Consider the following 18,357-nt stretch of genomic DNA (forward strand, 5'->3'; position numbering starts at 1 on the left):
ACTATTGTATTCCACTGTTAGATCAAGGAGCACTTGAACAAGCGAGAAGGGGATCGATTATTTAAGCCAACCTACAAGAAAAAAAAGTTTTAAAACATTTATTAAAGTTTTTTTTTAATAAAAATAAATTGAAAGTCCCCAAAACGACCACCATTTTCCAAACACATCTAATAAATAGTCCTAACTATAGTGTCACAATTAATCCATATACTAAGGTTGGTTGTTTGTGCAGCCACTGAAACAGAGAGTGGAGAGAGCAGGAATCAGATGGCTCCATGCACTGCTTAGTGGTCATGCTTAGGAATTGCAACTCAATCCCAACTCAGTAAACTGGACCTTATCTGCCGCACTTTGGAGCAACAACTACATTTTGTATAAAACTATCTATTTTTGGAACAGGAAGCTGCTGCAGATCATTCTGATATTAATGACCACTCCCAAAGTTAAGCCATCAATACCAAAAAGTTGGACAACTCCTTTAATTGAGTCTCCATGTTTATGAGGCTTCATTATGTTTACACTTGAAAGAAGATAGAAGAAGACATTGGGGCTCATTTACTAAGAGTCCGCGGAGCGCATTTTTGTCGGGTTTCCCACTGATTTCCGAGTTGTGCCGCATTTATCAGGGGTTTTTGGCACACGCGATCGGATTTTGGTGCATCGGCGCCGGCTTTCACGCAACACATATCGGGGGGTGGACTGTGGGACAATGCGATGGATTCGGACAACGCGCGGGATTTAACATTGCAAGTTGTGTCGCAAGACATGCACTCACATGCACCGGGAACAAGAAGGTGAACTCCGGTGGACCTCAGCGGGGAAGCGACACATGCAGGATTTCGGGTGCACAGTCTTGGTGAATCCGTCGGACCGTCCGGATCGGGGAACGTGAATGTGCCCCATTGTTGGGTCCGTCATAGGCTGGACACCAACTTTTATCTTCACTTGTAGAATAGGAGATCGGAAAGGAGAAGAAAAGTGAAGGGCTGTGACCAAGAGCCTCATCTGTTCCAAGATGTTCCCCTTGTGTTTGCAGGGTTACTTCAGTGTCCTCTCCAAAAAATACACCGATAGGCGACCTCAGAACTTAGCTTGTGGCTGCAGAAGTCTTCACCTGTCGTCACGGATAAGATCAGCTTTGGCAGTCACCGTCCACGATGATCTCTATCACCGACAATGACATGTTTGTACTTCTCCCTCGTGTATCATGTGTACACACACTGCAAAATAAGGAGCTGAAAAGGTGTCTTTAAGAAGAAGAAGATGATGGCTGCCAGGGTCCTGCCCTCCTTAATAATGGCTTTGTTGGCACAATACACAGGCGTCTGCATGACTGCTCCGTACCCTGTAATAGGACCAGGTCACATGCAACGTCTGATGGACTCTATGACCTTGACTCAAGGACATCAAGTGTATCTAATTGTGACCCCAGAAGATGAGGTGTGACTCAGTGTGGGCTTCTGAAACAGGCGAGAGGGGTTCACCTTAAAATACATCTACCCCCAGGATGAAAGATTGTATGCAAATGAATCTGAGTGGCTCCAGGATCCATTAACACCTATGGAGCCTGGAGCCCCTCAGGCTCATTTGCATACAGTCCTTAATCCTGGTGGTAGATGCCCTTAAGGCATCAAACACTGAGTCCCAGAATTGTAATGTTATCTGCCCTTGTCCCACAACTCTAAAATTGCATGTTTGCAAAGAATCACCCCTTATTTCAGTACTTGCAGGGAGGTAAGAGCACAGCAGTGTGAGGACACACACCCAGAAGCTATAAAACCTTAAATATCAATGCATATTTCACAGTCCTGCTGCTACTAACAATATACACAAATATATGATTACACATCTCTCTGAGGACAGTGCCTAACACTGGCTGCAGAGAGAACAGAGCACAGCAGTGTCAGGACTGGAATATAAATCTATATGTCACAGTCCTGTTGTTACTAGCAATATACACAAAGATATGACTACACATCTCTCTGGGGACAATACCTAACGCTAGCTGCAAACAGCACAGAGCACAGAAGTGTCAGGACAATCCTGGAATATAATTCTATATTTAACAGTCCTGCTGCTACTAGCAATATACACAAAATTAGGATTACACATCTCTCCAGGAACAATCCTTAAATCTGCAGAGAACTTAAAGCACAGCAGTGTGAGGGCACACCTTAAGTGCGCTTGGTAGAGCAACAATCCTGGACACATCACTCCAGGGACAATACCTAACATTGGCTGCAGAGAGCACAGAGCACAGCAGTGTGAGGAGACATGGAGAAGATACAATCCTGGAATATAAATCCATATTTCAAAGTCCTGCTCCAACACACACAATGATCTGATTGCACAGATCTCCAGGGGAATATACATCACACTGGCCAGAGTCTGTAGGGTCACACCTGCCGCGGTCAGTAATGAAGCCACCATGATGTCCTATAAATCTATAGCTAAGTGATTTCCCTCTGCCGCTCCAGGCACGTCTATTATTAAAGCATTTTTAATATTTTCCCCTCAAAGGAATTCACAGAGAATGAAGATCTGGGGATCGCTAGTTATTTGGCATGAAGAATAGGCAAATATTGGCTGCTGCTCCCCGGCTGCCGGCCCCTTCCCTGCATCTGTGCACAACAAGGAGAAAGGCCTCTTGTCTTCTGTCCCTAATTATCTTGTTTTACATTGTGTTAATGGAATAGTAATTACCCCCTCGCTCCAAGTGCGCAAACACAGCGCGAGACAGCGGCCAGACTGACACTAAAAGCCGGAGATTCCTGCCGCACGGTGCAAGGTATTTACTGAATCTCTCTGAGGCCATGCCAAGCGGCAAACAGCAAGTCCAGGCGCATCCTGGAACGCTGGCCAGAAGTCACTGTGTACATACATGACATTACTTATCCTGTACTGATCCTGAGTTACATCCTGTATTATACTCCAGAGCTGCACTCACTATTCTGCTGCTGGTGCAGTCACTGTGTACATACATGACATTACTTATCCTGTACTGATCCTGAGTTACATCCTGTATTATACCCCAGAGCTGCACTCACTATTCTGCTGCTGGTGCAGTCACTGTGTACATACATGACATTACTTATCCTGTACTGATCCTGAGTTACATCCTGTATTATACCCCAGAGCTGCACTCACTATTCTGCTGCTGGTGCAGTCACTGTGTACATACATGATATTACTTATCCTGTACTGATCCTGAGTTACATCCTGTATTATACACCAGAGCTGCACTCACTATTCTGCTGCTGGTGCAGTCACTGTGTACATACATGACATTACTTATCCTGTACTGATCCTGAGTTACATCCTGTATTATACCCCAGAGCTGCACTCACTATTCTGCTGCTGGAGCAGTCACTGTGTACATACATTACATTACTTATCCTGTACTGATCCTGAGTTACATCCTGTATTATACCCAGAGCTGCACTCACTATTCCACTGCTGGTGCAGTCACTGTGTACATACATGACATTACTTATCATGTACTGATCCTGAGTTATATCCTGTATTATACCCCAGAGCTGCACTCACTATTCTGCTGCTGGTGCAGTCACTGTGTACATACATGACATTACTTATCCTGTACTGATCCTGAGTTACATCCTGTATTATGCCCCAGAGCTGCACTCACTATTCTGCTGCTGGTGCAGTCACTGTGTACATACATGACATTACTTATCCTGTACTGATCCTGAGTTACATCCTGTATTATACTCCAGAGCTGCACTCACTATTCTGCTGCTGGTGCAGTCACTGTGTACATACATGACATTACTTATCCTGTACTGATCCTGAGTTACATCCTGTATTATACTCCAGAGCTGCACTCACTATTCTGCTGCTGGTGCAGTCACTGTGTACATACATGACATTACTTATCCTGTACTGATCCTGAGTTACATCATGTATTATACTCCAGAGCTGCACTCACTATTCTGCTGCTGGTGCAGTCACTGTGTACATACATGACATTACTTATCCTGTACTGATCCTGAGTTACATCCTGTATTATACCCCAGAGCTGCACTCACTATTCTGCTGCTGGTGCAGTCACTGTGTACATACATGACATTACTTATCCTGTACTGATCCTGAGTTACATCCTGTAAATCTTTTATTTTATATAAAAGTGAAAAACATAACAATAATAAACATAAATGAAGCCATAACTTCTGGCAAAAGAATTACAAAAGAACAAATATAAACGAAAATAAACTTACAAAACCTCCTGGCCCAGCCACACACACACCACACACTCAGCATGAAAACAGACAAAACCTTCACCCAGTCCCACCACCTAAATTTTTTTTATTTTTTTTATATCAAAATACACAGCAAAATACACATAAATAAATAAACAATAAATAAACACAGAAATAACAATGAATATAACGGAAATAACATTAAATATAACTAACTAAATCCCACGCCCATCACCCTCCCCCCAGACACTGGTCTAACGTCCAAAGTTCGCGCTATATAGTCCAGACCAGTGCCCAGGATCGTACAGTCCAAGTCCCGTCCACCCCCCTCCCAACCTAACACCCTAACACCAACACCCCAAAATCAACCAACCTATATACACACAAGAACTATAACTACATATAACTATATCACACTGTACACAAGATACAAACACATTAAACATATCAACATATATCAAAACCACATAAAGCCCCGGTTCGGCGCCTGCAAGCCCAACATCACTATAACCTCAGATACAAAACAAAAATCTACAGTGTCAGCTTCAGCCCAACACCAGGAGAGGAGATGACAGACTAAGGGACACTAAAGGAGAACCCCCTCCAAAGGAGAGAGGCCCTCCCCGTGCCCAGCCTCTCATACTCCAGAGAGCGCACCTTCACCAGGTCACCCAGAATGTTCCTAACCACCTCATCCACCGGGAGGATTTTACGCTGCGTCGATACTAAACACTGTGCGTTCCACGTGTGGTACCTGACCACTAGACTGACTAAGAATAACGTGCAGCGGTCCCGGCCACCCAGGCCTCTGAATGCTCCATAGGCCCACTCCGCATAGGAGAGACCGGCCAACCCGGGCCAATGGATGGAAGCGCCCACCCGGTTGTACACCTCTGTGTTAAAGGGGCACTGAAGCAGGAAGTGGTCCATGCTCTCCAGCAGGCCACCGCACTCCTCCCGGGGACAACCCCTTTCTTCAGAGCTCCTACACTTCAGATTGTCCCTCACACACAGCTTTCCATGGAAGCAGCGCCAAGTCACGTCCCAAAACTTCAAGGGGATCCTGATGGAATTCAATAAACTCAAACCCACCCCCAGATCCCGACTTGGGCAATCCCTGAGGGCCAGAGGCTTCTGGAAACGGGCAAACAGAACCCTCTTGTCAAGGACTTTCCTCGACATGGTCCTGATCTCCCACATTCCCAGACCCCACCGGCGAATCACCTTCAGAACCGGGGTAGCGTAAGCCGGAAGATGCCCATGCGGTGTACGGAGATCCTTCACTTGCCCTCCTGTCTCCCATTCCTGGAAGAAAGGCCGAAACCATCCCCTGCAGGAGTATACCCACGGAGGAGCCCTCTCTTTCCAGAGGTTGGCGATATTGATCTTAAGAAAGGTATTCACTAGGAACACCACAGGGTTGACCATACACAACCCTCCTTGTCTCCTCGTGCGGTAAGTAACCTCCCTCTTGATTAGGTTCAGCCTATTCCCCCATAACAGCTGGAAGAACAGACTGTAGACCCGAGTCCAGAGGGGTTCTGGCAACATGCACACACTGCCCAGATATATCAGCAATGGGAGCAGGTAGGTTTTGATCAGATTAACCCTTTCTCTGAGGGTCAAAGACCAACCCTTCCACTGGTCCACCCTCTGAGCGGCGATCTTAAGCCTGCCGTCCCAGTTTTGCATGGGGTAATCCCCCTGGCCAAATTCGATGCCTAGAACTTTGGCAGAGTCTTGGGGCCCTGGAAGAGTGTCCGGGAGATCAAAGCCTGGATCCCCCTCTCCCAGCCAGAGACTCTCACACTTATCCCGGTTGATCTTGGACCCAGAAGCCTCTGAGTAGCGGTCGACCTCTGACATCACCCATTGCGCCTCCCCTCTCGAGGACACAAAAACGGTGACATCATCGGCATACGCTACCACCCTTAGAGTGGCTTCCGGTGCCGCCTGGTCCATCCCGACTCCCACCAACGGCCCACGATCAACCCTCCTAAGGAATGGGTCAATCGCGAACACGTATAAAAGTGGGCTCAGAGGACAACCCTGGCGAACACCAGACCCAACCTCAAAAGAGCGGCCAATCCAACCGTTCACAAGCGAGGAAACTCTCTGCCCCTGCATACAAAACCTTTAGCCAATTGACAAACTCCCCCGGCAGGCCATACCTCAGAAGGACAGACCAGAGGTACTCGTGGTTGACCCGATCAAACGCTTTTGCCTGATCCAAGGACAGCAAGTACCCCTTCCAGTTACCAGCCCTGCCCTGCTCCACAGCCTCCCGGACACAAAGCACAGCACTAAATGTACTGCGGCCTGGAACAGAGCAGTGCTGGGTCCCCGAAAGGAGCCGGGGCGCAAACTGCACCAGCCGATTAAACAGCACCTTTGCCAAAACCTTTCTGTCCGTATTGAGAAGCGCTATGGGACGCCAGTTCTCAATACGAGATCGGTCCTTACCCTTTGACAGGATGATCAGGGCAGACCTCCTCATTGACTTCGGCAGAGCGCCCGAGGAAAGACACTCATTATATACCTCGGTCAAGAGGGGAACCAAGGCGTCCTTAAAGGTCTTATAAAACTCAGATGTTAAGCCATCCGGACCTGGCGATTTCTTGAGGGCGAGCCCTTCAATCGCCCGGCTGACTTCCTCTTCCCTGATCATCTCTGTCAAAACATCAAGAGAGGGGTCTACTCCTGGCTCAGGGACAGTTTCAGCCAGGAAAGCCGACATCACATCCCGATCTAGATCCTTCCTGCCCAAGAGGTGTGAGTAGAAGGATCTGACGACCTCCAGAATCCCTGATCTGGACCTTTTCAGGGATCCCGTACTGTCAACCAGTCCTGTGACAACTTTACCATTCACTGACATCTTGCAGTTTCTGTAAGGGTCGGGCGAGCGGTATTTCCCGTAATCCCTCTCAAAAACCAAAGATGCGTGTCTATCGTACTGACACCTCTTCAGCAAGGATTTCACTCTGGAGATGTCCTCACGACTACCTCCAGTCGAGATGAGATGCTCGAGTTTCCTCCTCAGGCCCTGATACAGGCGGTACCTGTCCAGGCTCCTGAGGCTCGAGAGCTGGCGGAAGAATCTCGCCACCCTTTTCTTGAGCATCTCCCACCACTCTGACTTACTGCTACAAAGGCCCAGCAATGGTACCTGGCTCTGAAGAAAGTCCTCAAAGGATTGTCTTATCTCTGCTTCTTCCAGGAGAGACGAATTGAGCTTCCAGTAGCCTCTTCCCATCCGGGGGGTCTCTGTAACATTCAGAGAAAACAAAATTAAACAGTGGTCGGAGAACTCCACCTCAACAACGGACACTGCTGAAGAAATGGCTTCCTCCTTTAAATAAAACCTGTCTATTCTAGACCTGCAGCTACCCCTATAATAGGTGAACCCCGCGTGGCCTGGGGTGTGCCGGATGTGGACATCCACCAGGCGAGCCTCACTAGCTATGCTATTAAGAGCGACGCTATCATAAGTCAGCTTGTCTCTGGAACCTCCCCTATCCTGGGACCTCGTGACAGCATTGAAGTCCCCTCCAAAGACCACCTGCCGACTTGTAAAAAGGTAGGGCTTGATCCTCATAAAGAGACACTTCCTGTCCCACTTGGACTGGGGACCATAGATGTTAATTAGGCGAAGTTCTTGTCCCTTCATGAGGATATCCAGGATCAGGCACCTCCCCATTTCTAACTCAATAACTCGTCGGCATTCTACCGGTGCGGTAAAAAGGACCGCCACTCCGCTATACGGCTCGGCCGCAAGAGACCAGTAGGAAGGCCCGTGTCTCCATTCCCTCTTAGCTTTAAACACGGCCGCCAAATCTGGCAGCCTGGTCTCCTGCAAAAATAAAATGTCAGCTTCAACACGGCCGAGAAAATCAAAGGCCGCAAATCTAGCCGCATCAGACTTAATGCTGGCGACATTAATGGACGCCAGCGTCAACGGAGTGGGTGCCGCCATCATGAGTGATTGAGTTAGACGGCTTTTTTCTTTCCATTTCCCTTCCCCCGACTCTCCTCTGAAGATGATGCCTTTTCCCTTTTACTATCAGAATTGGGGCAACTTCTTTTTAACGAAATTGAGGTGTCCATGTTATTACTGGCCCCCAAGGACCTACCCGGACCACCCTCTCCCTCGTCCTTGTCTCCTGACTCTGAGTCAGTCTCCCACTCTGAGGACCCAGCATCCCCAGAGGATAGAGACTCGGCGCCCCCTGCAGGCTGCTCCGCCGCCACCTCCAGAACCCCACCCTCAGCCCCTCCTTCCGAGGAGGCGATCTCATCGAGGGTGAGGAACCGGTTGGAAAGCTCAACCAGAGGGGAGGAAGTTTTCCCTTCCTTAGGTACCTTAGATACGCCGCGCTTTTTCTTTTTCTGCTTGCGCTTATTTTCTAGCCAAATCCTGTTATCCTCATCCATACTCTCATAATGGGAGGACGTGGAGGACATGGCACCTTTCTCGCGCTCCATCCTCCTGACCTCCTCATCCAACTCATCATCCCTCAGGGCCTCAGTAGCATGACCAGCCTCTGAGGAAGGACCCAGGGTCACCCCAGCACCCTGAGGCTTCCCCAGTTCTCTCCCTTTTTGTCTGGCTTCAAGCCACCTCAACTGAGAAGGTGACTTATTCTTACTTTTCTTCACAGGCCCCTCAGCTCCTCCACCTCTGCTGGTACCTTCCCCAGCAGAAGCAACCTCATGGCTCTCCTCCACTGGGGTCACAACCGCATTGGCAAAGGAGCGAGGACAACGGCTGAAAGGGTGACCGAGCTCACCACACAGGTTACACCTAAAGTCCTTACAGGATGCAGCGAGATGACCTAGCCCACCACACAAAGCGCACTTCTGCACTTGGCAGCTGGCGCTAAAGTGTGTGGGGTCACCGCACCTGTGACAGACCTTCGGCTGCCCCTGGTAGAAAATCAGGATTCTGTCCCGCCCAAGAAAGGCTGAAGAAGGAATGTGGGCGACTGTGCCGCCTGAACACTTCAACTTCATCATGAAGGTCCAGGCCCCAGACCAAATGCCAAATTCATCGCGGTTTTTCTGAGGTACCTGTACAACCTCACCATAACGACTGAGCCAAGTCATGATGTCCATGCAAGAAAGTGACTCGTTACGGGTCAAAACGGTCACTGTCTTGACTGCGTTTTGGCGAGACACTGCTTGCACAGCAAAGTCTCGCCATGCGGGCTCGTTCTTTGCCAGCTCATAATTCGACCAGAAGAGCTCTAAGCCCTCCGGCCGAACAAAGCTGACATCGAACTCCGGAGTACCATAAGGATGTATCAGGGCAAAGATGTCACTAGCCCTGAAGTTCATCTTCAGGAGGAGCTCCACCACCCTTGACCTGGGTGGGCATGCGTCACTGCCCCTCCAGCGAAGACGAACCACATTCCTACGGGAAGCTCCGGGCCCAGTTGTGGGTAAAGACCATACAGTCTCTCCCCCCCTTTTCTCTTGGAAGGCTGCCAGGCCATGCCTGTCTGTCCAGAAGGACAGATCAACCTCTCTCCCCTCTACAGTGATTGACTTTTCCCCCCTCCTGAGAGCCTCCAGAAGACGCCTTTGCAAAACGCTGTTCCCAGAGCCAGGAGACAAGGAGTTAACCCCACTTGCCCCAGCGGTGACACTCGCATAGCTCCTTATAGGAGCGGCCACCACTGGGGGTGCAGAAGGTCCAGCACTCACACCAGGATCCCCCTCAGCACCATTCACCACCCCAACATTCACCACACTATGTACAATACTGCCTCGCTTCCTTGCATCACTCACACCAGCTGGGCCAGGAGGACCTGGGGTTGCCTCGGCGTCACTGGGCACTGGGGATAGAGCCACCTCCATAGCTGATACAGCCTGAGAAGAGGCAGCTCCAACCCCGATCTTACTTGTGCCCTCTGCCTCATTGGCATTAACCCCTTGTTGTCCAGTAGTTTTTTTAATATTTCTGCTCTGCTGCTCGCTGGATGCAAGAGGCCGCTTGCCCTTGCAGACTCCGGACAGTCTTTTTGTGCCCTCTCCAGGGTCTGTTGATCCAATGCAAAACAACACTTTTCCTGCGCCTTTCTCTTCAGGCTGCTCGGGATGCTTGGGAGGCGCCGCACCACAAGCCCCTGCAGCCCCATCACACTGCCGCTGCTCACCGGAGCTAGATGCAGCCACAGTGCTAGGGGCCACAGGAGCAACCGCCACTGCCCCTGGCACCGGGCCACCCCCCCCTCCCACTGGGGGGCAGTGCACAGTACCAGGACCTGCTGGATCGCCCTCACTGTCCGGCCTTTCGGCCGATGCCTTCCCTGCACCATCCTTGCTACTACAAACAAGGCTGGTGCTCTGCGCCATGATGGAACGTGGCTTTGTACTCTCCCCGCACCCTGGCACCGAGTCCACTGCAGGATTCGTGCTGGGCTGGGTAACGGGGCCTACACGACAGGCTGACACTGCTGCCTGCCCGGAGGGAACAGGGAGGGGACGAAACACCAGATTCACCTCCTGAGACGCCTTGATCTTCTTGGGTCTCGTCTTCTTTCTCTTTAGGTCGTCATCTGGCAAATCATTGCCAAAGGAAAAGTTCTGGAGGTGAACTGGGGACTCAAGCTGACGGATCTGAGCCATTAGCGCCCCCCCCTGGCCGCTGTCATCACTTTCCTCCTCCAGGTTGGCAGAGCCGCAGCCTGATGGTAATGGCGCTTGCTCCGCAGGCAGCCTGTCGTGCGAGGCCTGCTGGTGTAGGTGCAGGCCACCAGACGGACACGGCAGGTCTTCCTCATCCTCCTCATCATCGCCATCATCCGCCTGGATCTCAAGCCCCTTCAGTTTTCTTAACTGCTCCTGGCGCATGTCATCAAACCTCGCATCATTCTCCAACTTTTCACGGAACGGACCACTGTGCTCGCGGATAAGATGTCGCTTCTCCTGCAGAGCGGTGACCTCGGCTTTTAGTCTGTCTATGGTGGTAAGAAAATCAGACTTTTTCTTTCTCTGTGTAGCCACCCCCGCTAGGGCCACGGTCTCCCGTATCTCCTCCTGGAGCCTCCTCAGCGCTTTTCCAGCTTCCTCGTACTCACGGAGGTGCTCAGCAATCCGGGAGCCATAGATGGAAGCAGACTCCCGGGCCTTAAGATCACCCCATGCTTTTTGCACACCTCCGTGAGCACCCAGCTTTCCAGCTGAACCACCCAGCTTTCCCGCACATACATCCAGCTTTCCAGGAGGAGCACTCAGGCTGATGTCACTTGCCTTGATCTTCTGTGTTCCGGAGACCTTGCGGCTTCCCTGGGTCTTGGGGGTGGCAGCTGAGGTCACATCGCTGCGTCCTTGGCTCCGGGCAGATCTTCTTATACCCTCCGATTTGGCCGGTAACTGGCTTCTCCTGCCCCCCGCCGGCCTGGTCCGGGAGACAGGAGCCTGGGACTTTCCTGCTTCACTCATCCCAGAAACCCACTCCCTCCCTGGAGAGGAGAGAGCAGGCCTGGGTGGATGGAGATTGCTCCAGGTGGTGCAGGAGCTCAGCAGAACACAACCACACCCGTCAGCAGTTCACAGCAAAATGAGTCAGCACGAACTATTCTGCTGCTGGTGCAGTCACTGTGTACATACATGACATTACTTATCCTGTACTGATCCTGAGTTACATCCTGTATTATACTCCAGAGCTGCACTCACTATTCTGCTGCTGGTGCAGTCACTGTGTACATACATGACATTACTTATCCTGTACTGATCCTGAGTTACATCCTGTGTTATACCCCAGAGCTGCACTCACTATTCTGCTGCTGGTGCCATCACTGTGTACATACATGACATTACTTATCCTGTACTGATCCTGAGTTACATCCTGTATTATACCCCAGAGCTGCACTCACTATTCTGCTGCTGGTGCAGTCACTGTGTACATACATGACATTACTTATCCTGTACTGATCCTGAGTTACATCCTGTATTATACTCCAGAGCTGCACTCACTATTCTGCTGCTGGTGCAGTCACTGTGTACATACATGACATTACTTATCCTGTACTGATCCTGAGTTACATCCTGTATTATACCCCAGAGCTGCACTCACTATTCTGCTGCTGGTGCAATCACTGTGTATATACATAACTTTTCTGCAATTCATAGGGCACCAGATTGGAGACCCCGCTATTAGGATATGTTCTCCTATGAGAACTGTAATTACTCCTTCAGCACGTGGCGTATTTATTTTTGAAAGAAGAGCGATTCTTTCCACAATTTACCTCCTTGAAGACAATTGTTTTCTTGTCCTTTCATATAATCTTGTCTATGCATCAGGGTAAAGCTAGTGAGACCCCAGGCCCTAATTAAATTAAGTTTTCCATCAAATCAATGGCTGCAGCGAGTCATAACATTAGTAAAGTGTGGCTCCCCATTAGGAGAATATAAGCCTTCATTCACCAGTGCAGGGAGCACTTCCCATACCCGGCCGGTGCCAAGCAATGCAGCGCTCATATGATTCAGCTCCTCGAATCTCATGTGGAAATCTCGCCTCTCGTATTTGTTTAGTATTATTTTATTTTAGCTTTTGCCAATAGCATGGGCAACACTATACAAGGTAAGCACACATAGCACAACATTGTGTGTAACCACCCCGGTCATATAGGTGTCCTCGGCACGCAGACGGCTCCTGTGCTCCGCACAATGGCCAGTTATTACTGAAGTTACCTTCCCATGGAAAAGTTTATTTTCCTCTTATCTGGCATGAATTATTTTTGTTTTTTGTTACCCTGTAAGTTAAATTCCATTTACAATTAATGTCTTTACCTAGAAGAGATGGGAGCTCTAATAACCATCATCAGTGTGTTATCTAGGGGACCTCTGAAGAAAACCATCTGAACTCAATATTCATCGGGAATGGATTTTATGGCCTGTTCCAGAGAAGTTGTTTGTGCCAACTCTATCATCTGGTTGACTGCAATGGTAAAGTAGGGAGCTACCAGCTTCCCCCTCCACCGTGAATGGCTTCTTCCACTGTCCAGTTCGAGAGAAGTCGTTTGTGCCAACTCTATTGCCTTCCTCTGGTTGACTGCAATGGTAAAGGAGGGAGCTTCCAGCTTCTCCCTCCACCGTGAATGGCTTCTTCCTCTGTGCCGTTCAAGAGAAGTCGTTTGTGCCAACTCTATCACCTTCCTCTGGTTGACTGCAATGGTAAAGCAGGGAACTACCAGCTTCTCCCTCCACCGTGAATGGCTTCTTCCACTGTCCAGTTCGAGAGAAGTTGTTTGCGCCAACTCTATTGCCTTCTTCTGGTTGACTGCACCAGCTTCTCCCTCCACCGTGCATGGCTTCTTCCACTGTCCAGTTCGAGAGAAGTCGTTTGTGCCAACTCTATCGCCTTCCTCTGGTTGACTGCAATGGTAAAGCAGGGAGCTACCAGCTTCTCCCTCCAACGTAAATGGCTTCTTCCACTGTCCAGTTCGAGAAAAGTTGCTTGTGCCAACTCTATCACCTTCCTCTGGTTGACTGCAATGGTAAAGCAGGGAGCTACCAGCTTCTCACTCCACCATGCGTGGCTGAGGCAGGTAGACCCATGAGAGGACTACTGCTGAGGAACAGCCCTTTGGCGCCTTCTGTCCCAGATAGTCAAAGTACGCAGCGGTGGGAAACCCATTTAGTAAAGAAGTTAAACATTTTTGTAAAATTCTTTCATCTGATAATGATATCCAACACATCTGATATCCAAAAATATTAGGTTAATAGTAGATACATTCTACTCCCACTAAATAGTCAAGAATATCCTTCCAGAAAATACAAAAAGTTCTCAAAACCAAGGTCGCAGGATGGCCAGTGACCACAGGGCTACATGTAAGTCGGAGTCGCAGCCTTCCTAAAAGTCAACATACCCTTGTTCTGCTATGGTCATAACTATTTTTCTGAGTATTGCATAGATTCCTGCATCAGAACTCCCGTCACCTTGGGGTTCCTCAGGGCTCAGTCATAGGTCCTCTTCTATTTGCCCCCATTGGATAAACCATTAGCAGTTTTGGTTTTCAGAACCATCTTTATGCTGATGATACCCAGTTATATATCATCCCTACCCTACCTACAGAACACCACTGATCCCTCACATAATCACTTGCATGCTTGCAATCTGGCTGCTTGAAAGTCAAAAACATTTCTAGAATCCGTCCATGCTTGACCATGAAAACCTTTTTAAAACCCTAATAATCGCACTGATTCCCTCTCATCTCGACTACTGTAACTCCCTACTAATGGTCCTTCAACTTACTAAACTAATTTCTCTACAATTTATTCTTGATGCAACCAAAATGGTTTATCCTGACGCAACACGGATGTGACTTCTCTGTGTGTCAGTTACTGCACTGCCTTCCCATCACCTTCTGCATTCAATGCAAATTATCATCATCCACAAAGCTCTGCATAATGCTGCACCTCCCTATCTCTAATTTCTCATCCCACCACCCAACCTGTGCTCTCCGATCCTCCCGTGATCTATCATCACTTTATTCCTTAATTTGAACCTCAGACTCACATCTTTAGCACTTCTCCCGAGCTGCACCTATTCTCTGGAATGCACTACCTCAGGCTAATATCTTAATATCATATCCTAAAAACCAAGGCAGGTCTATCAAATTCTCTAACTGCATGTAACTTTCACTTTTTTTTCTCTTAACCTCCACTAATTTCTCCTCCTGTCCATGTAATTCCTTATCACTTGATGCCATTAAACAGGTTTCTCTGCAGACTGATGCACCAGATGGTATCGATACGTTCACATTGCTCTGCCTAGGTAAGGCTGATGCCTTTAGGCACCATCTATCTTTTTGATTCTGGACATACAGTGGAATTTTTTTGCAAAACCTTCTCTATCATAAGATCTTAACCTCCCCAATATTAGCAGAGTTCGGATATCTCCAGCCTCGCTTCTACCAATAGGGGCCAGTGATCGGGGCACTACATGGCAGGTCAACAGGATAAAGTAATTTCCTTAATATGGAACATGATCGCTGCTCAGTACCGGGAAAAACATTGCAAAAGCATATTGATTTGTTGATAGAACAGAAGAAACGCCGGAGACTGGCGAGTCACCTAGCGGGATGTCGGCACTGCCAGACCAGAAGTGAGAGTAGTTGATGGCTGGGGCACAGGTACAGTGCTTCGGGCTTAATTAGACCAGGATATATGGGTGGTGCACGGCTTGTTCAACCAGGTGGATGCAACCAAAAATAAGGACAAAAGATAGCGGCACTCACCCGGAAATCTTCTTTATTCAGCTTAATGCATAAGACAGGGAGGTGCAGCACAAGAAAGACTTCGGCGACGGGCCGTTTCGCGCACTCCTGCGCTTCGTCTAGCCATAGTGCGCGAAACGGCCCGTCGCCGAAGTCTTTCTTGTGCTGCACCTTGTCCTTATTTTTGGTTGCATATTGATTTGTTGTTTTCCAACTGCTGAGCTCCGAGTTACCCTGCTGATCCATGGAGAGCCCCTTATAGACCTGTTATTTCAGGCAGAGCTGAGATGAAAGAAAACATCGCCGGCAACTTCATTTACATTCACAGTGAAGATTGGTGGTGAGATGAATATTATATCAGCAGGACAGTGCGGTAAAGGTACATATAGATCTCATATTGTCTACAGCATCCTCCGAAAGTATTACAACTTTTTGTCTTTTGGTCATAAGGTCGATGACCATCGTTGAATGAGAACTTACACAAAAATCTGCCATAAAGTCAAAGCCACCAACCTACTAATTCTATAAAGACCATATGTGCTACATAGTCATCAAACTAATGGACCTGAACACCACAAAACCCTGATGGTGGCCTGAAACCAAGGTTGCAGGAAACTCCATCTTTCAGTTCTTGTAAAATGAGAATTGGGAATCTTCATGTGTCTCTATCACATCCTGCAGTAAAGTAAATACAACATCATTTGGAGGTAGGCGAGGCAATCAGATGATACTAGGGGTTAATTTTTTAGGGTGGTTCACAAATATGATGGTTTATTGGATTTTTATGGATGATACATTCAAGATGGAGATGCTTAAGTCTTGTAGAGTTGGACAATGGTTCTCCAGCGTCATCACGGCTGGTAGGCCCATGGTTCCACTGTGCAGTAGCTTAAGTTTTCGGTCTTTGGAATAGAAGTTTAAGTTGGTGGTGCAAGTCACAGTATCATCCATATGGTTCTAGGATTCCAAGGTTTCCAAGAAGAACATTGTCCAGAGCCTCAGATTACCTCGAACAATTCTTTGACACCACACCACAGTATCATCTGTTCCCCAGGTGACAGACATACAGCTGTCCACATAACATCAAACACGATTCATCAGAAGAGGCTTCCTTCAACAATTGCTCCTTGGTTCAGTTCTGGTGTCCATTGAAGGCTGTTTTTTTTGGAAATGGACCATAGTCAGCATGGACTCTCTGACCAGTCTACACCTACACGGACCCACTGATAACAATTTATGGTTTTTATGGATGGTATATCCTACATGGAGATGGTCATATCTTGAATAGATGGACAATGAGCCATCAGCATCATCATCTGTGCAATAACTTGAACTTTTTGCTGTTTTTCTTGGACTGTTTCTTCACTGCAATGAAGGAGTGGACCTTTACAAAGTTTATGTTGATGGTCATATCACAGTATCATCTTGGGGATGCAAGAAAATCAAGATTTCCCAAAAGAGACCAGGGTCTTAGGGCGCTTCCACCAGCTAACTCTTCCCCTGTATAATCTGTTCCCAAGGGAAGTGATAGACAGCCATCCAGATTAGACATGGTTCAGTCAAGGGTGAAGGAATTTTTGGAATTGGATTGAGGTCAGCTTGGTCTTCTTGGTCAGCTTGACCATTCTTCACCTACGCAGCCTTACTGACAAAAAGCTCTGGTGTCCTGTCTATGATACGGAGGTGAACTTGTGAGAACATGCGGTGGTCATGAAGGTGTGTCCACTGAAGGATTTGGTAATAGTGTTTTATATTCTACAAATGTTCTGCATCCATGAATCCTGACATTGGATATTCTATACCTGTAGACACAGAGCGGTAAGAGTGTTGCTGGAGCTCCTACATGTGCCCCTCAGAAGTGTTAGGGTCATGATCACGGTTGACAAGTTGGTGGTTGCTCCTCAGCGCACAGGTCATATGTGTTTTTCGGCCGAGTGTTTTAGTCAGAAACGAGGTGGAAATCAGATGCACATGTTCTACAACTCACAAGGTGGACTAGAGAGGATAAGGCCACTCAAGAAAGAATTAGTGATCCATCTGAGTCTCCACTTGCCGCCATGCGTAAATCAAGGCGTACAGGAAAAAGCGTCAGGGATTTGGTTTTGAATTAGATCCACGTGTTGTGAGGAAAGGACAATCTATCAGCGGGATTGGGGAAATCACAAAAAATGTGAAATATGACTTATTTTAAGTCTGACTTTTAATTTCCAGGACTTTAGCCGCTGTCAGTTCCATTTTCCTGCTGATCCCCATGTGGTGATTATTAACCATACAGAACCCTCTGACACCCAAGGATATATAAGCCAGTGCCTGAGAGCTTCCACCCTGGGGGTCTGGAGGTGGCTTAGAAAATCTCCATTTTCTCCAAGGGAAGGGGCAGATGCAGGGGTCAAACACTTCTCTTTTGATTCTTTAGACATATTTAGCTATTATTGGCAATGGCTAGATACAGCCTTCTATGTACAAGGATATAACTACTATAATACTGCCCCTTATGTACAAGAATATAACTACTATAATACTGCCCCCTTTGTACAAGAATATAACTACTATAATACTGCCCCTTATGTACAAGAATATAACTACTATAATACTGCCCCCTAGGTACAAGGATATAACTACTATAATACTGCCCCTTATGTACAAGAATATAACTACTATAATACTGCCCCCTAGGTACAAGAATATAACTACTATAATACTGCCCCTATGTACAAGAATATAACTACTATAATACTGCCCCCTATGTACAAGAATATAACTACTATAATACTGCCCCTTATGTACAAGAATATAACTACTATAATACTGCCCCCTATGTACAGGAATATAACTACTATAATACTGCCCCCTATGTACAAGAATATAACTACTATAATACTGCCCTCTATGTACAGGAATATAACTACTATAATACT

The sequence above is a fragment of the Engystomops pustulosus genome, chromosome 6, assembly GCF_040894005.1.
Source record: "Engystomops pustulosus chromosome 6, aEngPut4.maternal, whole genome shotgun sequence".
NCBI classification, from domain to species: domain Eukaryota; kingdom Metazoa; phylum Chordata; class Amphibia; order Anura; family Leptodactylidae; genus Engystomops; species Engystomops pustulosus.